At 41.6% G+C, this 23,518-nt stretch overlaps 1 long non-coding RNA gene across 1 annotated transcript; it reads left to right on the top strand.

The window, feature by feature from the left end:
* Positions 1-13,261: 13,261 nt before the first annotated feature.
* On the top strand, positions 13,262-23,184 carry LOC131830566 (uncharacterized). Its single transcript, XR_009353222.1, has 3 exons — positions 13,262-13,419; positions 19,162-19,273; positions 22,388-23,184. It is a non-coding gene; the product is annotated as an uncharacterized LOC131830566 (long non-coding RNA).
* The last annotated feature ends 334 nt before the right edge of the window (positions 23,185-23,518 follow it).

The following is a 23,518-nucleotide window of genomic DNA, read 5'->3' as shown; positions in this document are numbered from 1 at the left end:
TGGGGCTTACAGGGCAGGAGTAAGGACTTCTTCTTGAAATCTCTAAGAATAAACAATCCTGCCTAATTGGGAAGGTCAGCAGGGCCTGCTAAGGTTGCTGGAATTCTAAAGTATTTTTCACCCTCTGACGAGGCTGTCTCCGCTGCCCTTTCTTTATCATGCCCAGGGGTGACACAGAGCAATCAAAATGTACGGAGGCTTATTACGTCCAACTGGGGGCTTTGGCTCCCAGCAAGTAGGAGTGCAAAATAAATACTCATTGACTTTGTCCAGGCTTATCCAAACAGGCTCGTTAATGGGCGCTTCCAAAAAATATATTTTGCCTCTCTGAGTAGAGGAAAATCAATAATAATATTAGGTTTATGTGAAGGTCAGCCGGTTCAGCACTTAGCTTCTCTCATCCTCGGGTTTTAAAGGAAGGGATGAAGGAGCATTATTTCTGACAATCCTGCATGGAAAATGTCTTGACTGAGATTCTTGGACTTAATAAAAGATTTATGGTGGAAATTCTGCAAGTAATATCTTGTTAAAATAACTTTTGTGCTAACCTCAAGTGACGAGTGATTGCTCCAACTTGTTCCTACAGCTCCTGGGCCTTCTCTTTAATCTTTTATTAGCTCTGTTCTCCAAACTCGAAGTACAAGGGACGACAATTGTTTGGGTCCATTATCTTTGATAAGAGTGTCTCTTTGCTGTATTCGGAGATGTGTTTTCTTTTTCTGAATTACAAATGAAGTAAATGTCACTGTTTGATGGTAATGGATGGCATTTAAATACACACTGATGTCGCATTGCTTAAAAGTCAAGACCCTTGTGAGCAGTGTTAAGTGATAGGCAAGAGGGTGGTTTCTGGGCTAGAGAGGACAGTGGGAAGAGTTCACAGCTCTGGTGGGAAAAGCCGGAAGCACTGCCTGCCCCTGGCTCTCTGGAAAGTCTATTGTATCACGATCTTCGTTATTATAAAATGAGAACAAAGAAAAGCACAAGTGTGTGTATTCATAAAGACTATTTCAGAGATGAACAGTAGCCAGAATCATCTCCCACAATCTGGTAATTGTGGGTAGATGATCCTGGTGGTCTATGGTTAGAGACTAAATTGTTGTCTCCCCCTCCTCCAATCAGATTTTGAAGGCCTAACCCCTCCATATGATTGTATTTGGAGGTGGAGACTTTAAGAAGGGAATTAAGGTTAAATGAAGTCCAAAGGGTAGGGCCTGAGTCCGCAATGACTATTGTCTTTATAAGAAGGGATCAGGAGTGCATGTGCATAGAGAAAATCGTGTCAGGACCCAGAGGCAAGATGGCCATCTGCAAGCCAGAAAGGGAGCTCTCACCAGAAACCAACCCTGCTGAAACCTTGGTCTTGGCCTTCCAGCCCCCAGAACTGTTGCTTAAGCCCCCCCAGGCTGGGCCATTTTGTAATGGCAGCCCCAAGAGACTACTATATCTGCCCATCCACAGATGCCAACTCATGTGTGCAGCTCAAGCCTGAGTGTGCGAGCCATGCGAGTCAATGCAAGATAAAGGAGAGTCTGCTGGGGGCTTCTGAAAAAGACTTTCCTTCTGATAGGAGAGAGAGACATGTTAGAATAAACTCTCGCCTCCTTTTTGCTTCCAAATGTTGTCATGTGAGGATGTGAAGCCTGGAGCTGCTGCAGGCATCTTAAGGCTCTTTGGGGAAAGCCCAAGAGGATTGCCAGTGTCTGGCCCCAAAGTCCTGGAAACTGTTTACCCTACACTCTTTGGTATGGGGAGAAAGTAATGCCATTATCTGGGTTACTCTTACCTGAATCGGTGTCCTTGGGTTGAAAATATCTAAATGATGACATGATTAAAAAGCACACAAAGGAAGTCTACTGAAAAGCCTGTCATTTTACATGATACAATACCAAACAGAGAAGCTGTCTCCTTCTAGACAATTCTAATTAACTTAGGCCATTAGAAAATTGAATCCTCAACATAGAGGTTTCTCAATGTTGACATTACCTATTGACTATGAATGATTACAATGACTGTGTGTGACTCCAACAGCACAGGCACAGGCTGACATTCAACTGTTTCTAGTTTTTCCAAGTATTCCCCCTGAAGACCTCTAGAATTTATCTCCTTTTCCTCATCTCCAGCACGAGCACCCTGATCCATTGTCTTGCTCCTACACAGCTCCCATGGCTTCCCTCCTGGTCTATGTGCACCTGCTTGTTTATCTTTTACTTAAAATATTTCAAATTGAAGTAGCACATGCCCAAGGTCAGAAAATAAAGCTGCACAGAGGGATCGATGGTGGTCCCTTGCCTCACCAGCTACACGCCAGTCCCGCTCCTCATAGGCCATCTCTTTAACCACGAGGTCGTTGTGCCTGGTAACTTCATGGTCTCCCCATAATTATATCATTATTTTTAGTTTTCTTTATAATATTGTATCTATACACACATACCTATTTATCCACAGTTTGGAAGCTTCTCAAAAAATTAAACATGTCCCAAGAACAAACACATATGCCCACACAAAGACTTGCCCGAGAATGTTCACAGCAGCACTATCTATAATCACCAAAAGGTGGAAACGACCTGTATGTATATTCATTTAGGAACGAATGAAGCATGCTCTAGTCAGACAAAAGTATCATTCACCAATAAAAAGAAGTACTGACACACACTACCACGTGGACAAGCCTTGAGAACATGCTACAAGAAGAAGCCAGACATAAATGACCACATACTGTATAATTCCCCGGATGCAAAATGTCCAGAAAAGGCAAATGAATAGAGACAAGAATATTAGTGGTTTCCAGGAGCTGGAGGGTGGGAATGGGGAGCACCTGCAAGTGGGTATGATGGCTTTGTCTGAGCTGAAATGGTGCACAGATCTGTCAACTAACTAATAATCATTGAATTGTGCACTTAAAGAGTGAATTTTGTGGTATGTAAATTATGTCTCAAGAGGGCTATTAAACAAACAAACAAACAAATAAATAAAATGACAGAACTCTCTCTTTCTTGTTCTACCGACTAGGAACAGTGCTGTCTACTTCCTTCTTTGTGGGACGAGATGGTTACCCCCATCTCCCACGGCTCCTGCTTCCTTCTATTTTCCAATTTCTCTGAGTTGTATATTTCCTTTCATTTTGCAAAGAATGCTAACATTCTACACAAATAAACTTACAGGGTTGAAATCTGTAAATAGGATTTACGTTAACATGATGATGCAAATGTTTTTCACGAAAGAACCAGGTCTGATACGAGGATAGTATTTCCTTCTCTATAGGTCCACCATCATTGTTCCTGGGCCACTCAAAGGGAACGGGAATATTCAAATGGATTCCCCATTTTTTCATTCTCTCAATTCCTTAAAATCATGTCACATTTGGTTTTTCTTCATATCTGAACAATGCCTTTCTTACACGTCTGGACCCTTCTCGCGCCCCTGGACTAAACAAATAACTTTTCTATTTTAGGATAGTTTTGGATTTACAGAAAAATTGATACCACAGAGAATTTGCATATGCCCCACGTGCAGTTTCTTCTGTAATTAACATTTTACATTAGTGCAGTGTATTTGTCACTGTTATGAACAGCTATTGATTATATCATCATTATTAATGAAATCCCATGCTTAATTCAGATTTCCTTAGTTTTAATATGATATCCTTTTTCTGATTCCATTCTGGAAACTACCATACATTTAGTTATCATATCTCCTCAGGCTCCTCTCGGCTGTGACAGTTTCTCAGACTTTCTTTGTTTTTGATGATTCTTGACAGTTTTGAGGAGGACTGGTCAGGTGTTCTATAGGGTGATTCTCTACTAGAATTTGCCTGATGTTTATCTGATGATTGGATGAGGTTATGGGTTTTGGGGAGGAAGATTACAGAAGCAAAGTGTCATTCTGATTATTATATGGCAAGGGTGTATCAATGAAAGTGGAGCCTCTGCATAAATTATCTGGACTTCTGCCTAGAAGCTTTGCCTATTCTTCCCCAACTATTCATTGATTCATTCATTTTTTGTTAGTATGAACTCATGAATACATGAGTTTATCAATTTCTCTAAGTCCATGTGAAAACAGAGAGAAGCTATATAGCAAAACCCCAGGTCCTTGGACAACATTTACAACAAAACTAGGCCATACTAAATTGTGTCTATCTACTTCAAAGTAAACCTGAGTGGGAGAAACACCAAGAACTCAAGACTTGATTGTCATCAGTTTGCAGGAGGAAGGAAGAGATAGAGTAGCATCTAATTAATCTAAGTACAAGAGAACCCCAAAATGCCAGAAGTACCTACCCTCTGTAAAGAAGGTAGGAAAACCAGAAAGCAGCAGCTGGAACCAGGAGGGGTTTTGCACTTTCTAAAGAGGTGACTGTAAGAGTCCTGTGGTAAGAAGAACTGAAGGGGCCCCAGATGAGGGGGGAAATGTTGGGAATATAAAAATTGAGCAGGAAAGGGACAAGAGAATGGAAAGAAAGATCCAAGTCAAAGCAGGGCAGAGGAACAGAGGCAGCAGAGCCCAGAAAATGAGACACAGTACTTTGGGGCACTATGTAAAAACAGAAGAGGGAACTTTGTGAAGTCAAACTTTTTAAAACCCCTTTGTCATTCTTAAAGTTCAGAATGAATTTCCCATAAAAATAAATAATAGAAAAGTCTTAAGCCAAATCCCATGCAAAATTATTATTGGAAAAAAAAAAAAGAGAGAGAACACAGAGCAGAACAATACCCTATGGAAATCTTCAAGAAAGACATGCCCATGAAACAGATGGAACCTGCAAGCCAAGGAAAGAAAATGGGAACCACGGATTTTATACCCAGCAAAACTAACTTTCAAGTATAAGGATCGTGGACAAATTGTACTATTGATCCCATGAGCCCTTCCTCAGAACTTACTAGAGAGCAAATTTCAGACACCCTAAATAATGGGAGGATCAGCAGGTAGGCATTACCTGGTGCGTTAAATAGAATTACTCACAAGAAAGGCACCTGGGTGGCTCAGTGGGTTAAGCTTCTGCCTTCAGCTCAGGTCATGATCCTGGGATTGAGCCCCGCGTTGGGCTCTCTGCTCATCAGGGAGCCTGCTTCCTCCTCTCTCTCTGCCTGCCTCTCTGCCTGCTTGTGATCTCTCTCTCTCTCTGTCAAATAAATAAATTTAAAAAAATTACCCACAAAGATGTAGACCCACTGAGGGAAAGAGAGAACACATCCAATGCATAATGGTCATATGCTCTGACAATAAAGAGAATGGGAGAGGATATAAAAATATTTCATACTTTTAGTAAACCTAATAATAATATTATTCGGGGGTTATTGCATTTATAACACAGGATAAAATAAATGATTATTTATAGGGCATTCTAATTTTAACATCCCCTGTGATTTTGAAAACCAGGGATTTCAGTGGGGAAGGAGGGAGACAGAAATGGAATAGAGAAAAGGAAATAAAATGTGTGTGTATTTTCTTGTTTATTTTTTAGCTGTCTGCTGAAAAAGTCTAGATATAATACCAACTGAATTAGTTTGCTAGAGCTACAACAACAAAGGGTCACTGTCTGGGTGGCTTAAACAAGGGAAATTTATTTTCTCACAGTTTTGGAGTCTGGAATTTTGAGATCAAGGTGTTGGGTTCTTTCTGAAGCCTCACCCCTTGGGGTGTGGATGGTTGCCTTCTCCCTGTGTCTTCACATGGTTTTTTCTTTTGTTTGTATCCTAATCTCTTCTTCTTAAAAGGACACTGGCCATATTGAATTAGGGTCAACCCTAATGACCTCATTCCAATTTAATTATCCTTTTAAAGACCCTAGCTCCAAACACAGTGACATTTTGAAGTATTGGGGATTATTACTTCAACACATGAACTTTGTGGGGAACACAATTCAGCCCAGAACACCAACCTAGTTCAATAGTAATGTGCAACTGTACTGCCCAATGTTTGGTCCTTTACACTGAAAGAGATAAGTCTTTTGGAGAGACTTGTGGGGTAGTTTTTGACAGAGGTAGTGGTTACACTTTATATTAATTCATTGTCATATACTTATTTTATGTAGTTTTGGGTGTTTCATTTTATAATAATGCAATAGATTGAATGTCTGTACAGACAGTCATCTGTAAACTAGGAAGCAGTCTCTCACCAGACACCGAAGTGCTGGTACCTTGATCTTGGACTTTCCAGCCTCCAGAACACTGAGAAATAAATTTCTGTTGTTTATAAGCCACCCAGTTCATGGTATTTTGTTATAGCCATCCAAGTTGACTATGGCAAATAAAAAAATTTAAACAATTTTAAGAGGAAAGATGAAATGCGACTTGATCAGACATGCAAAAATAAGAAAAATGTGCAAGAGGACACAACACTTAAAATAATAAAGACAGAAGGAATAATACCAAGTATATCCATCATTGTATTAAATATGAATGAACTAAATCCTACCACTAAAGACAGAGGCTGTCATATTAGGTGTTTAAAACCAAACTCAGCTAGGATAAAGAGGATGTGGTTTATTACACATATAAGTCAGCTATATAAAAAATAATGAAATCTTGCCATTTGAAACAACATGGAAGAGCTAGAGTATAACCCTGAGTGAAATAAGTCAATCAGAGAAAGACAAATACCATATGATTTTACTCATATGTGGAATTTAAGATACAAAAAAAATGAACAACAACAAAATAAAAACAAGAGACAAACGAAAAAAAATCAGACTCTTAACTATAGAGAACAAACTGATGATTACCAGAGGGCCGGTGGGTGTGGGGAGGAATGAGCAAAATAGATAAAGAGGATTAAGGGTACACTTCTCATGATGAGCACTGAGAAATGTATAGAATTGTTGAATCACTGTATTGTATACCTGAGACTAATATAACACTGTATGTTAACTATATGGGAATTTTTAAAAATGGAAAAAAACCCAACAAAGCCAGCTAAATACAATGTATACATATTTAAAGATAAATGGTGAAAAATGCTTGAAAATAATGGGTTGGTAAAGAAATACAAAGTGGATACAGTCAAAAGGAAAGCTGTACGTATGTGTGTATAGCACATTTTCTTTATCCATTCATCCTTTCGTGAATACTTAGGTTGTTTCCATATCTTGGCTATTGTAAAAATGCTGCAATGAGCATGGGGATGCAGACGTCTCTTTGAGACAGTGATTTCATTTCCTTCAGATAAGTACCCAAAAGTGGGCTTGTTGCATCATATGGTTGTTCTGTTTTTTAAAATTTTTTGAGGAACCTCCATATTGTTTTCCATAGTGTCTGTATCAACTCATAGTCTCACCTACAATGTACATGGATTCCTTCTGGTCCACATCCTTGGAAGTACCTATCTCTTGTCTTTTTTAGAATCGCTGTTCTGCTAGGTGTCAGGGTAACATCTCACTGTGGTTTTAATTTGCCTTTTCCAAATGATTAGTAATATTGAGCACCTGTTCATGTACCTGTTGGCCATTTGAATATCTTCTTTGGAAAAATCTCTATTCAGGTCCTTTGCCCATTTTAAAATTGGATTATTTGTTTTTTCATTTTGTTTTGTTTCTGCTGTTGAATTATATAAATTCCTTGTATATTTTAGATACTAACCTTCTTTCAGATGTATGGTTTGCAAATATTTTCTCCCATTCTGCGGATTGCCTTTTCATTTTATGATTTCCCGGCTGTGCAGAAGCTCCCACTTGTTTATTTTTGGTCCTTATGCTTTTAGGGGCACATTTATAAAATCATTGCCAAAACCAATGTCAAGGAGCTTTTCTCCTGTATTTTCTTCTAGGAGTTTTGCAGTCATATGTTTAAGTCTTTAATCCATTTCAAGTTAATTTTTGTGAGTGGTAAAAGATAGGAGTCCTGTTTCTTTTCTTTTCTTTTTTTTTTAATATGTGAATGTCCACTTTTCTTAGCATCATTATTGAAGACACTATCTTTCCTTCATTAAATATTCTTGGCTTCCTTGTCAAATATTTGTTGGCCATATATGTGAAGGTTTATTTTTGGGCTCCCAATTTTGCTCCATTGTTCTGTGAGCCTGTTTTTATGCCAATGCCATACTGATTTGATTACTACAGCTTTGTAATATAGTTTGAAATCAGTAGGTGTGATGCTTCCAACTTTGTTCTTAGGATTTCTTTGGCTATTCAGGGTCTTTTGTGGCTTCAAATGATTTTGATTGTTTTTATATTTCTGTAAGAAAATGCCATTGGAATTTTTATAGTAACAAAAATAATCCAAAAAACTCTAAGAATGAATAAATCCTAGATGGTAGTCAGGAATGTGTAAAAAGAAAAGCTTAATGAGGAGAAATTTGTCTTACTGGTGGCAGACCATACAATAAGGGTCTGGAGTGAAATCAATATGGTATATTGTTTCAGAACAGGCAAATAGATGAGTGAATCAGAATTGTGAATCTGAAATAAGAGGTAGAAGAGAACTTATATATGACAACAGTGGAGGTTAGTTTTTGGAAAGGGCAAGATTATTTAATAAACCTTACTGGCACAATTCACCCAACATCTAGGAGAAAATAAAGGTGAATCCTTGTTTTATATTCTATTTGATAACAAATTATAGCTGTATTATGAAATAAATACAAGAAGGAAAACCTAGCAAACTCTGTCTATAATTTAGGAGTGGGGAGACTTTTTTTTCTTTTTTTTTTACTAGACTGACAATTCAAAAGCTTTAAAAGAAAAAGATAGACATATTCAAATATATAAAAATTAAAAACCTCTGTACAGTGAATGATTTATAAACAGTCAACAATAGTTTAAAAAATATGCAATAGAGATGACAAAGATTATTTCTAATACATACAAAGAGCTCTTATACATTGACAATAAAAAGCTGATTGAAACCCAATAGAGAAGTGAACAGGGTGTTCATGCGAGTGCAAACTAGAAAGACCAGAAAACAGGAAAAGAGCCTTAAGTTTACCTGTGGTAAGGGAATTTCTGATTAAAGTAGCGACGTAGTATCATTTAAACCCACAAGAGTGTTTAAGAGGAAAAGAACACAATACGTGTGAAATAAAGTGTAAAACCCCTTCGATGTGTATATATGCAAATGTGTACTTATATGAGCATTCTTGTGTCTATGCATGATTTTATGAGCATGGAAAATTAAGAAAGGTTTTATTGTAGATTGCTAACACAAGTTACTTATGTTGGTCTGGAGGGAAGTGGGAATGGAAAGGAGAAGGAGAAAAGTAAGTCAAATGAGAAAGGAAAACAAAAAATAAGACTGTATTTTAAAAGGGATTGATAATGGGGCACCTGGGTGGCTCAGCTGGTTAAGAGTTTGACTCTTGATTTTGGTTCAGGTTGTGACCTCAAGGTCCTGGGATTGAGCCCCCCATCAGGCTCCTTGCTCGGGGTGCAGCTTGCTTGAGACCCCCTCTCTCCCTCTGCCCTCCACAACCCCGGTTTCGCATGCACTCAAAATAAAGACATCTTTTTTAAAAAACACTGATGATATACTTATGTATTTGTGTGAAATTATATGTGTATGTACATACGCACGCTTTTTTTTTTTTTTTTTTTTTTTTTTTTTTTTTTTTTTTTTTTTTTTTTTTATAAACATATATTTTTTATATACATATATTTTTATCCCCAGGTCTGTGAATCACCAGGTTTACACACTTCACAGCACGCTTTTTTAAATGAAGAAAACATTTCCTCAGATTCTTGAAACCATCAGTCTATTGCTTCCCCATCCCCATTTTATTATAAATTTAAAAGAAATAGAAAAATTGAAATAACACAATAACACTTAGGTATCATTTACCTAGATTTGACTGCTGATAACAGGTTGATATATTTGCTTTATCTCTAAGTGTGTGTAGTTGTGTGTTTAATGCATATATCTGTATTTATGTACACACATTTATTTTCAGAATTATTTGAAGACAAATTATAGGCATAACATCACTTCATCCCTAACTACTTCAGCAGGTATCTCCTAAAAGTAAGGACATTTTCCCAACATATCCACAATACTATTGTCATACCTAAAAAAATTAACATAAATTTTATGTCATCTAATAGCCATTGCATATTCAGTTCTCCCCAGCTGGCATATATATGTTCACTGTCTTTTACTTTTTGAACCAGGATCCAGTGAAGTTTTATGCATTACACTATCATTTCTTTTTCTTTTGGGGTTCTTTAAATCTAGATTTGCCCCTCTGATAGGGACCTTTGAGAGAGTCCCGGCTAGCTGTTTTGTTGAATGTCCCCATATACCATGGATTAATCCTTCCTGGTCTCACTGGACCTCATGTTTATCTTGAGTTGCCTGGAGTAGAGTGTTGGCCCTTGGTCAAAGTTACAGACTGCACTCTATTCCCTCCATCTCCACCACCCTTCTTGGTCTACTTTTCTGTCCCACCTTCCATCAGGCACAGTGTTTCTTATTCTTGGGCATCCAGGGTCCGTGGGGGTAGCCCAGTTCTCCTCCATGGGGTTCCAATCCTGTGCTGTGCTCTCTGCTGTCAGCTGGGCCTCTCTCTTCACCATCCATCCACCAGCCTCCATACAGTTGGTCCTGGTCTGGGCTGAGCAGAAGCAAAGGCTAATGAGCTACTACTGTACTAGGAAGTGGGACTCCAGGTAATGGAGAGGGACATTGGAAGGAGGGAAAACCCACACAGGGATGTGCTGGGCAGTTAAGTACAACAGACTGATCTTGTGGGACCACACTGTGAGGGATCCGATCGCCTCATCTCTCTCATTAGTCAAAGGTTTACCCCATGAGACTTGAATGCACCACACTTGCAGGCTGCCAGGCTGTAGCAGCCCAGGAGCATCTGCATTACCCCATGCCTCAGGGAAGATTGGGGCAGGCGGTAAGACCTTGTCAGGTGCTGCCTGCTGGAAGTCAGCTAAAGCCCTCCCTGCACTGGTTTGGTGCTACTGTGGCTAGAGCAAGAGGTTGTGGAGTGGTGTTGGAGAGGTAACCTATGCACCCCTCCAGCCACTGGTCTGCTGCTTCTATCGTTGACTTACACCTTTTCTTGATGGTTGTTTGCCATGATTTTGGAGGGGCGACAGAAATGCACACAGTCAATTCTTCACCACGAATAGTACCTTCTTCATTTGTTTTATGTGTTTTCTGAAATATGAAGCTGTGCACTCAGTGGTGTGCTGGGGAATGTTGAGAAACTGGCTCTTGGGGGGGAGCCCTGATTTGTAGCATTTGCTGATTTTCGTGGTGCAAATGTGGCCACCATGGCCAATTTCAGGCTCCCAGTGTAATGTCACTGAATGCAGAGTTGGGAAGAGACACAGACAATTAGCTCCCATGAGCTCCCTCCGCACACCCTTGCATGTGAACTGAATAATAAGCAATGAAGGACACAGGAGTATGGGAGGCCTGCTCTGTTGTCGGGTTGAGAGAAGCAGGAAAAGAAAGCAACAAACAATTAGAAACGAAAGGGCAGTCCTCCATTTGCTGACCATTGATATACAACAAAGAACCAACTCGCAAACGAACTATAAAGAAATATCTTGTTCCTGACGTGGGACCTGCCTCTGTTTCTCAGCTATGCCTGACTTCTTGAGTTCTATACCATTCCCAATAAAATATCGATGACAGAAACAACAGGAACAAGATAGGGACAGTTTGAGGAGGATGCAAAAAAGAAGTGCGTCCTACCTGTTGAGCCTGTCGGCTTCCTAAGCAAACAGACCCAAGGTCTAATCTCCATTCCTACACAAACAATTATAGGAATTCCGAAGGACCCAGCTCTCCCAATAACACCTAACCTCAGTGTACATGCTTAACTCACACAACCCATTTCCTAGCAAAGGAATTTTCTTTTGTGAAACACATCAATATCATCAGGTAAGCTTTGTCCAGCCCCCCCTTCAATTAGTGAAAGATCCCACCTGATTCTAGTGTGCTTCCAGAGTTGAGAATCACTGTACTGGTAGGTGTACAAACACAAAATGACTTCATGGCCATGGGCAAGACACGTCTTTTGGCGAGGGGCATCCCTGGAAAATCAAAAGTCACCTGTCTAACAAAATGCTTCTAATGGCTTCAGTGTTCAGGAGAAGGCCCTTGAGGAAATGGCTTTGAGGTGGTCCCTGTGTCTATACACACACTGAATCCTGCTAGTGGTCTAATGACAATGGCTTGGCACTTGCCCACCTTATTCCAGATCTGCAAAATTTAATAACGTGTGGCTCCTGTATTGCAGATGATGTTACCCAGGTGTTTATAGAAAATTGGGCAGGGTAACTTGTTGCTCTTCTAAGTCCTGGCTGGATGGCAACAGTCTTAAGTCCTGAGGTCTTAGTGATTCGGATAGACTATCTCCGCGAGCCCACCAGGAAAGCAGAGCATCCCACTCATGCTCTTGTCACTCCAGCATTTCAGGATGTGACATCCAAGTCCACCCCAATTTTATCAATGGTACTTATCCTTAGTGGATTTTGATCACATTTAGTCCCAGATTTTGCCTGTCTAGACTAGAGGTCCCAAGCCTCTGTCCCATCCTCTTCAGCAGCCCCAGCATCACTGGGGAAGGACCCATGTCCTTCCATGGGTGGACTGCCTAGGCCCCAGAGGCATAGTTTTACCAACATGTAGATAGGTAAATGCTGTCCAGTCTTTTTTCATTACTTACATCAATTGGGGCCTGTTGGTTGGAAAGAACTCCAACTAGGAGTGACTTAAACAAAAGAGTATTTATTACCTCACATACCAAGAATTCTGGAGGTAGACTGGTTCAGGTGGGGTTAATTAAGCAGCTCAGATATTATCAGAGACCCAGGTGCTTTCTATTTTTCCACTCCGTCATAACCCTCATGTTGTCTATTGTTCTCAGGCTTGTTCCCTGATATTAGAGATCAGAGCCCCAGTGCCCAGCTCCCTGGACAGACCTAGCAATGTGAGCAGCAGAGGAAAGTTGTTGTCTTCTCCTGTGTGTTCCCTTTTATCATCAAGGAAAGCGCTTGCTCTGAAGCTTTCTAGAAGTTTCCCCTAATATCTCACAGGCCAGAATTTCATCATATACCCACCTCTAACTGACCAGAGGCCAAGAGAATGTATTTACTATGAATGGTTCAGACTAATAATTAATCTGAGCTGCCTTTCTGAAGCATGCAGCCATCTTGTGTTGAAGAAAACTTGGGGTTAGCAAATGGAGGAGAAATGGTTGTAAGACTAGCAACTAACTGTCTCTGTAGCCCCACAGTTCTGTGGCAACAGTGTACCTGAGAAATGTGCCTATCTGGATTTCTGGGAAACTTTCTGGAGATCTTCATTGTGGACTCCTTGCGTAGGCAAAGGTACCTTTACTTGCCCCTACATTTCACTGTGGGTTTGGCTGCATCTAGACTGCCACATCAAAGGCGTTTCCCCCCAGGACTTTGAGGTACTGTTCCAACGCCTTCCAGCACTCAGTGTGTCTGCAGAGAAGTCTGAGGTAAGCCCATCTCATGCTGATCCTGATAAAATGTTCCATTCTTTCTGGAACAGTTCTGAATTTCCTCTTTAACGTTGGAGGTCTGAAACTGCACTATGAATATCTACGTATCGACCTTCCTTTGTTCATCCCCTGAGCACTCAGTGGGCCCTGGTAGTCTGAATATTAAATCTTTTTCTTCCACATTTATTTCCTTATTTTTTTCCCCCTCTGCTTCTGGAAGTCTAATAAAACTAATATTTTACCTTCTGGGTCTTTCAAACTTTTTTTTTCATCTTTACTAATTTTCTAACTGCTTGTGTCTGCTCTAAATGATAGGAGGTTTCCTTGGCTGATCTTCTAGACCAGGGATTGGTGAGCTTCAGCTGATGTGGCAAATCTTGTCCACTTCCTGTTTTTCTATGACTTAGGAGCTAGATTTTTAAGTGCAGCTCTGCTCATTCATTTACATATTGTCTGTGGTTGCTTCAGGCTGTAATGACAGTCACACAGCTGTCGTGGGGACTTTATGGCTCGCAGTACCTCAAATATTAACTATCTGGCCCTTTACAGACAAAGTTTGCTGATTCCTGTTGGAGAATACCAGTGGGGGTTTTAACCGTGCTCATTCTATTGAACTGAACATCCACTGGATGTTTTCTACATTAATGATATTTTTAATTTCTTTTTCAAAGATTTATTTGAGAGAGGGTACGCACACATTTGAGAGAGCATAAGCAGGGTGGAGAGGTAGAGGGAGAAGCAGACTCTTTCCTAAGCAGGGAGCCCGATGCAGGGTTTGATTTCAGGACTCTGGGATCTTGACCTGAGCTGAAGACAGACATCTAACCGACTGAATCACCCAGGTGCCCTGAATTTCTAAGAACTTTATTTCTCTGGTTATTCTTTTGATCAGATGTATCAGCTATTTTGTTATGGATTTAATAATCATTTGCAAGTATGTTTTTTCTACAAGTACAAAAATGGGCACACATTTCACTAAAATGTTCACTAAATGTTCACAAAGGGAACGTATCCCTATAACCAACCAAAAGAAAAATAAAATGACCAACACCCCAAAAACCTTTGTACTCCCATAGATTACTAACCACAGGGTAACCACTATTTTGATTCTAATTTTGAGCTTTATCAGAATGGAACCCTTCCATATGGCTCTTTTCATGTCTGATTTCCTTCACTGAATATTATGCTTGGAAAATCCATGTTGTGTGTAGAAATTAGTTGTTTATTTGCATTTCTAGATATTATTCCCTTACACACATACACCACAGCTTATTGAATAATTCCATCCAAGTTGTTTCCAACTTTTACAGCACTGCTATAGACATTCTTACACATTTTAAGGAACATATTGTGTACATTTCTATTAATCAGGAATAGAGTTCTGAGCCAGAGTACATTCAGCCACAGCTGACATTGATGAATTCCCACCAGCAGTGTATGAGAAGTCAGTTCAACATCATCACCAGCACTTGGTAGGATCAATCTTTTAAATTTTAGTCATGCTGGTGGATGCGTGTTAGTGTTCATTGTGGTTTTAATCTGTATTTCCCTAATGACTAGTGAGTTTGGGAAATTTCCATATATTTTGGGCCATTTGATAGCCTCTTTTGTGAAACATCTGCTCAAGTCTCTTGCTCAGTTTTCTACTACATTGTGTATCTTTTTCTTATTGATTCATAGGAATTCTTTACCTATTTTGGAAAGGACTCCCTTATCACTCTTCATGGCTTGCCCTTTTTATACTCTCAATGGTGTTGTTGTTGTTGTTGATTTTGATGACCAGAGTTTCTTATTTTGCAGTGGTCTAACTTTACCTTTTAAGTTAAAAATTTTTTTAAAAATTTGAATTTTGGGGGTTGCTTGGGTGGCTCAGCCAGTTAAGAGCCTGACTCTTGGTTTCTGCTCTGGTCATGATCTCAGGGCTGTGAGACTGATCTTGCTTTGGGCTCCGTGCTCAGGGCAGAGTTGGCTGGAGATTCTCTTCTTTTACCCCCCTGCTTGAGTGCTCTCTCTCAAATAAATAATTAAAATCTTAAAAACAATTCTATTTTTTTCCCTTCATGGTTAATGCTTTTAACATTATATTTAAGAATGCTCTGCCTACTTTGCAACCGTGAAGATAATTCTCCTGTATTTTTTTTTCTAAAAACTTTTTTTTGTTTGTTTTTCCTTTTATAAGCTGATGTCCAATTAATCTGGAATTCATTTTTGTTCGGGGCTAGGATGCCTTTTTCCTGCATGGATAGCCTAATGACTCAAGTTTCATTTATGGAAAGGGCAACTTTTCTTATTGCATGGCTGTGTCTTCTCCTTTGTTACTAATACAGTGTATATATGTGGCTCTCTTTCTGGATCCTGTGTTCCACTCCACTGCTCTGTTTGCCTACAAGTGCACCAAGACCACCCTGCCTTCTTCACTATGGCTCTGTAATAAATCTTGGCATCTGGTCGTGTAAGTCCTTTAGCTTTGTGGTTCTTTAAGATTGTCTGGGTTGCTCTTGGTCTTTATCATTTCCCCATAAACTTGAAAATCAACTTGTCCGTTCAGACACACACATTAAAAAAATCAAAACAAAACTTCCAAATTTTTATTGGGATTGAACTGAATCTATAATTCAGTTTGGGAACATCTTTATAATACTGACTATTCAAATTCATGAATGTGTCCTTCCTTCCTTCCCTGCCTCCCTCAGGTCTTTTAAAATTTCCATTGATATGGTTTTGCATTTTGTTGTGTATATAGATTTTGCAACATCTTTTGTTAGATTTATTCCTGGACATTTCGTTTTCTGATGCTTTTGTAAATGATATTTTTGAATTTAATTTTCTGGGTGTAGGTAGCTGGTACAATAGATTTCTGCATATTTACCTTATAACCAGTGACCTTGAATTCACTTAGCTGTAAATCTTTTCAGTTGCTAATATTCAAACATGTTGTTTATGACTAATGGCAGCTTTTTATTTTCTTTCTTTATCCTTAATTTTTTCCCTTGCTTTATTACACTAGCCAAGACCTCTAGCACAATGTTGAATAAAGGTAATAGTGGGCAATCTTATCTCATTCCTAATCTCAAAGGGGGAAATTTCACCACTAAATTATGATGTTTGTTCTGTTTCTTTTTTTGGGGGGGCACTTTTTCTCAGTTTAAAGAGGTTCTCCACTATTTATACTTTTGTTTTGAATGGGTATTGAATTTTATTAAAGCTTTTCCTGCATCTCTTGAGATGATTGCATAATTTGATAATGTGATACATTATTTTGATTGAATTTAGAATGTTAAAAAACTTTCCATTCTTAGAATAAACTTAATAATGATGCATTACCCTTTTCTATCTCTGAATTTGATATAGGTAGATTATGAGCTACCAGATATTAGGGGTTTCTAGTCTCCATTTGTTATACTTGTTCTTTGCTCCTCTTTATGTCGTCCACTCTTTTCTTTCTGCCTTTTGTTGTTCATATTGAGCATTTTATAGGATTCCATTTTCTCTGCTTTCTTAGCATATCAGGTATACTTTTTCTTTTACATTTTATAGTGGTTGCCCTAGAGTTTGCAATATATACTTACAACATATTCAAATCCACTTGCAAATTACACCATGCCATGGGTGTGTCAGTGTCTAATAGTAATGAAATAATTGTCCTCCCTCCCATCCCTTGCATCATTGTGGTCATTCATTTTACTTATATGTTAGCATACACCGTGCTATATGTATATACTAATATAGTATCATTATATATGATATACATGAAACTAAACATGATTGGATACATTGTGACTATTACTATTTTGGACAAACTGTCTTCTGTTATATCAATTAAGAAAAAAATTATTTTACCTTCACTTCTTTCTTCTTTGATGCTCTTCCTTTCTTTTATGTAGATCAAAGTTTTGGATCACGATATTTTTCCTTCTCTCTAAGGAACTGCTTTTAACATTTCTTGGAAGGCAGAACTACTATAAAAAATATTCCTCAACTTTTGTTTGTCTGAAGGTCTTTATTTCTCCCCCACTTTTGAAGGATAATTTCACAGGGCACAGAATTCTAGGTTGATAGGTTTTTTCCTCTTGAGGCTAAATATTCTACTCCACTCTCTTCTTGGTCATGTGGCTTTGAGGGGCAGTCAGACACAGTTTGTTCCTCTCTTGGTAAGGTGTTCCTCTTTGTTATCTCTCTAGGTATCTTTTTTCCTCTCTAGGTAAGCTCTTCCCGCACCCTCCCCTCCCCGCCCCCAGAGTTTTTTATCTTTGATTTTCTGTAGTTTGTAGTTCTGTAGTTTGAAGAAAATATGCCTAGGTGAACATTTACTCCACTGGATTTTTTCTGTGTTTTCTGTATCTGTGGTTTGGGGTCTGACATTAATTGGGTGGAAATCCTCAGTCATTAGTTTTTCAAATATTTCTTCTGTTCCTTCCTCTCTTCTTCTTCTAGTACTCCCATTATGCATATCCTAAGCTTTTCTGTAGCTGTTCCAGAGTTCTTGGATATTGTTTGTTCTCTTTGCTTTTCAGTTTTTGAGGATTCTATTGATGTCTCCTCTAGCTCAGAAATTCTTTCCTCAGCTCTGTCCAGTCTACCACTAAGTCCATCAAACGTACTCTTCGTTTCTCATACAGTGTTTTTTTATCTCTAGTACTTCCTTCTGGTTCTTTTTAGGATTCCCATCTCTCTGCTTACGTCACCCGTCTGCTCTCATGTGCTGTCTGTCCATTGTGGCCTTTTGCATATTAATCACAGCTGTTTTAAATTCCAGGTCTGATAATTCCAACATGGCTGATAAGTCTGGTTCTGAGGCTTGTTCTGTTTCTTCAGATTGTGGTTTTTGCCTTTAGGTTGCCTTATAGTTTAAATTGATATTCAGACATGATGTGCTGTGTACAAGGAATGTACTAGGTGAACAGGCCGTTTAGTAATGTAGGTGAGATGTAGGGAGAAAGGAGGCATTCCATGGTCCCAGGACTAGGTCTCAGATATTTAGTGAGGCTGTGCCTCTGGGCTGTGAATTTCACAAGTGTTTCTCAGGCTCCCCACCCCCCACTTAAGAGGGACACCATGGCTAGAGTGGAATTGGGTCTTTCCCTTCTCCCAAGTCAGTTAGTTTCTAGGTAACTAGCTTCCCTCGAGTGCAGGGAAGAACAGAGTTCTCTCATATTTGTAAGTAGGGCTCCTTTTCTTCTTCCCCTAATGGAAGTCCGAGGGGATATTTTTCCCCTCTGATATTTACTGCGGGAATGCATTGAGCTCCTGGAAGTAAATCTCACAGTATTTTGGGGGCTCCCTTAGGACTGAATCCCCCTGGAGTTTTCAACTTCAGACTTGTCTACATGGAGCCTCCAGCAGTTTGTCCATTAGAGCTCAGATTTTCCTCTCTGGCCCTGATTCCCTCTATGCTTTCTGCTTTGAGTCTCGGCTCTGGTAAGTTGTGACTCACTGTGTCTGCCTGTTTCTCCAGCCTTGGGGGAAAGTTGAGTGTTCTTCTCTCTCTTATGGACTCAAGACGAGCTGTTCATTTTTCACTTTATTTAGCATTTTACTTGTTGGGATGGAGTGGCCACTTCCAAGACCCTGACTGGTAGAACTGGAAGCTAAAAGTTATCACTGAATTTGATTTGCTCATACTTGTTAAGGGCTTTTCATCTTTGTTCATAAAGAATATTGGCCTGTAATTTTCTTTTCTTGCTAACTGCAGAATTGAATCTAGCCAGCTACCCACATGCTACATGGTGTTTTTTACAGAAACTCCATGGATGGAAATCTGGAGACACCTGTTGGGGGAGAAACTACACATTCTGGAAGACCAGTGGTATGGGTGTTCGAGCCTTTCAGTCAATCGCATCACCATGCCATGGTAGGTCAGATGCAAGACAGGGTTCACCACAGATTCCTCCCTTCACCTCACCCTTGGTATCCAGTATATTAGCAATTCCTGTTGTTGGTACCTTCATACAAAATCAAAATTCAAGGAACTTCTTACATTTTTGTGGCCCTACCTTGCCCCAGTTGTGGTCTGCTTTTGCCTGGGCTACTGTGACCATCCAGCTCCTCTCCCTGCCTCCCCTCTTGCCCTGTGCTCCCACAGCCCATCCTACACTCAGAAACCAGAGACGTCTTTAAAAACATCTGTATCTGGTCATGTCTCTTCTCTGCTTTTATCTGTCCGCTATGTTCCCATTGCAGCTAGAATAAAATCCAACCCACTTACGAGGTTTCAAACGGATCTAGTCTAGTCCCTGTTTACCTTATAAAGCTCATGTCCTACTCCTTCAGTTAGTAGGTTCCAACCTTCTACGTATCCTATCAAATTACCAGGTGTTATTTTCTTTATAGCACGTATCTGTATAAAACAATAGGCTTATTCCCTGTGGATTTTCGGCCGACCTTCCCCACACTCCTTGAGCGTTAAACATTCACTGACTGCCATCCCCAGCACTGACAACAGTGACTCATCATAGAAGGCGCTGGATACATGCTTGAACCCTATCTCCTAGTCCTTCAGACAAAACCAGAGTTTCCTATTGGACTTTCAGCTGCTGCACCTGGTGTACATTTAAGCCTTCCCTTGGGGAAAACCCATCAAAAGTGGGAAACTCATCCAGGGTCACTCTCTTCTCTCAGGTGTCTAGTCCCTTCCACAACCTGTCTGCTCTGGGTTGTTCTCCATTGTCTTTAGGTAGTTATATTTTTATATTTTATCATCTGCACAAGAGTCTATTTGATTGACTCACAATAACCAGGACTGGATATGTTTTTGAAGTTAGAGTGTGGAGTTTGAGAGTTACTCTCAGAGGAATTTGGTTTGTTCTGTTTGGTTACTCTCTAAGGAATTTTGGTTACCCTCTAAGGTATTTTCCTTGGGAACTTGTAAAGCCAGCATTAGCACCAACTGAATTGGGGGAAGATGGAGAATGGTGCAAATTTTGGGGCAGGAAGATCAGAAGTTCCGGTTTGGACATGTTGAGTTTAGGATGTTTGCTGAGTGGGTCATTGGTATGTAAAGAGCTACATCTTGAAAACAAACATACGTATTCTGGGGACTGCCAGCATACACATTTCACTTAAAGCCATGAGAGTGGGAGAGAGAGTGCGGAGTGTGGACACAGAGGAGGAAACAAAGACTGTGACCTGCCCACTCCAAAACTAAGCCAGGAGAAGAAGAACTGGAAGAAACACAAGGGCAGCAGTCAGCATGGGAGGGAAACCAAGAGAGGGGTACCCCGAAAGCTGTATAGAGAAAATGTGTCATGAGGGAGGGAATGCTGCTGACAGGTGCTGTCAGATGGGAACTGAGAACTGGCAATCCTGAATGTTGGTGTTGGGAACCCGGCCGGGGGGGCAGGGTTTGAGAGACAACTGGGGGTGGGGACTGGAGGTATGGGGGGTTCATTTAGAAGTGGCTCCTTGGCAAGCTGTAAGGATAAGGAGGAGGGCTTCATCAAGGTGGTGCTCAAAAGTACACGATGCCAAAGAGTTCTTGGGATGAAAGGGAAGCCAGGAAGAGACTCACAGAGAAAGCTCGATTGGCTGCAAGTTCCCTGAACCGGGGCAGAGCCTGTGAGATGGGTGAAGGAGTGAGAAGGTCAGAGAGGGGCCCCGATGTTGGCTCTTCCCACCGTGGAGCTGTTCTTCGTAATGAAGAGCCCCGGGAGGAGTCATGGAGAGGACGGCAAGCGGGATGGAGGCCGGTGGAAGCGTAAGGAGCTTGAAGGCCTGGGTGGGATGGAGGGCACAGGCAGAGGATGGACTCATGGAAAGGTCTGGGATGCAGAGAATGAGTGGACCGCTGATCCAGCTGTCAGTGCTGGAGGCAGGTGAGTGGGGAGAAGCTGATGGCGAGGACAGTGGCAGAGGCTGGTGCAGCTGGCTGGGGAGGACCCCACAAGGACGGGGTGACCTGAAGGTAAAGGGGAGGAGGCTCTGAGGTCCTACTCCCACCATCTTCGTCCCTGGGGTGTGGGCGCGTGTGGAACGAACACCCTCAAGAGATCAGGGCTTTGGGGGCAGAGCAAAGTTTCCACTTTATCACTCCTGAAAACATCAGAGGGATTATTTCTGCCCCGTCGGCCAAGCCTTCAGTGAGAATAGTCAATACCAAATGCTTCTCAGTCCCAGAGCTATTACTGCTTGGCATTCTGTGCTCATAATGTACTTGCAAATTGATTGTTTTGTTTGACTCAACTTTTCAGGCTCAGTGGTAAACCAAAGACTGAATGTGCTCCCCCCACAACAAACCTCCTCAGTTCAAAGAATTACTACGTCTCACCTCCTCCCCTGTCCCCTCAGCTCTTCCCCGGTCCCTCAACTCCTTCCCTGGCTCCCACCTCCCTTCAGTCTTTAGTCCTTCTGAGCATTCAGACCTCATCTTAGTGTCACCTCCGGAGATAGACCTTTTGCCCTTCTGGATGAGATCACTGCCGCTGCTCCCCAGTCTATTCTTCATTTCTGCACACTTTTCCTTTCCTTCATAGAACCCAGTCCCATTTATATATTTCCTTTTCAAACAGTCTCTTTCTTATTCTTTTTTTTTTTTTTTAAAGATTTTATTTATTTATTTGACAGACAGAGATCACAAGTAGGCAGAGAGGCAGACAGAGAGAGAGGAGGAAGCAGGCTCCCTGCTGAGCAGAGAGCCCGATGTGGGGCTCGATCCCAGGACCCCGGGATCATGACCTGAGCCGAAGGCAGAGGCTTTAACCCACTGAGCCACCCAGGCGCCCCCAAACAGTCTCTTTCTTATGGAATAAAATTACACTAGGAGCCGGGTCAACTGTCCCACTCACCATGGTATTTCCAGTACTTGCCAGAGTGTTCAGCACGTAGCAAGCCTTTAACAGATATTGTTGGACAAGTATTCGTATTTCCATTTTATAAATGATTCAGAATGAGACTCAGCGAGAGTGACAAAGCCTGGCTCCTGACCAGGGTCTTCCAACCTTTCCATTTCCACAATCCCTCTTGAAATTAGGAAGCGGTTTACTCTAATTCTTCATGATGGGTTAGAATGGCCGCAGCATCTGCCCCTGAGCCCGCAACCACCAAAAGGAGACTACACAAGGGAAGCTGTAGCCGTTCCTGGCTCTGCCTCGAAGGGACTGGCAACATCGCCTTCCACGCTCTGAGAGCACTTGTTGTCAGGACGCCTAACTGCCTCGCGAGCCTGGCTGTCCTTCTGGAGAGACGGGGGGCGATGCCACGTGCACGTCCACAGCTGCAGGAGCATTTTGGCAGAACCTCCGGGTGGCTTCCGCCCCAGCTGCCAATCAGCTGCAACTCCACGGGCCCCCGAGCCCCGGGGTGAGTCCAGCAGAGCTGCCCAGCTGAGCCCTTTCAACCCGCAGAACCACGAGGGAGGTTGGAATCGTTGTTCTAAATAGGGGGGGAACTTGGAGGAGGCCAGAGGGCACCTAGGACACAGGATGTAAGGAGGCACTCTGCTCTCAGGGACCCAGATTGTCCTTGCTTGACCTTGACAGTGAACATCTCCTTAGACCTTGTGCCCTGGGGGCCTCGCTTCCGTCTGCCCAGACCTGGATTCTCAGCCACGAGGTCTGGGCGGTTTTACCCAGCTCTAGAGACCCGAAGCGTTCGTGGGGCTTGGAGCAGAGCAGGTGCACTGGACTGAACCAGTTAAGGTTCCATCCCAACTTCCCAGCAAGGGGTTTCCGTAGGAACCCTGGGTGCTCTGGGTCTGACCCTGACCGTTTGTATCGCACTTTCTTCAACACAGCATTCCTGGGGTTCTAAACTCTCACTGTCTCCGCTTCCGCAAACGTTCTTGAGCATCTCCCTTGGGTCCAGCACGGGCCGGCGCTCAGAGATGGTGGGGAGAGGGCACGGGAGACAAATGCAGGTCCTGCCTCCAAGAAGCCGACCACGGACCCAAGCAGCCGCTGCGGTGGGCTGAGACCCAGGGAGCCCACGCCATGGGACAGTGAGTGGGGCTGCCGAAGGGGCTGGAGGAGGTTCATGCCTGAAATGGGGAGACAGCAGAAGACCGGGAGGTGGCGGGTTAGTGCTGAGCCCCAAGGGTGAGCCCAGATGCACCCAGCAGCGGTGAAGGGACAGGACAGGAACACCCGTGTACAGCTGTCACTGT

Source organism: Mustela lutreola, chromosome 4, assembly GCF_030435805.1.
Source record: "Mustela lutreola isolate mMusLut2 chromosome 4, mMusLut2.pri, whole genome shotgun sequence".
Lineage (NCBI taxonomy): Eukaryota > Metazoa > Chordata > Mammalia > Carnivora > Mustelidae > Mustela > Mustela lutreola.
This window is presented reverse-complemented; position numbering and strand designations above follow the sequence as displayed.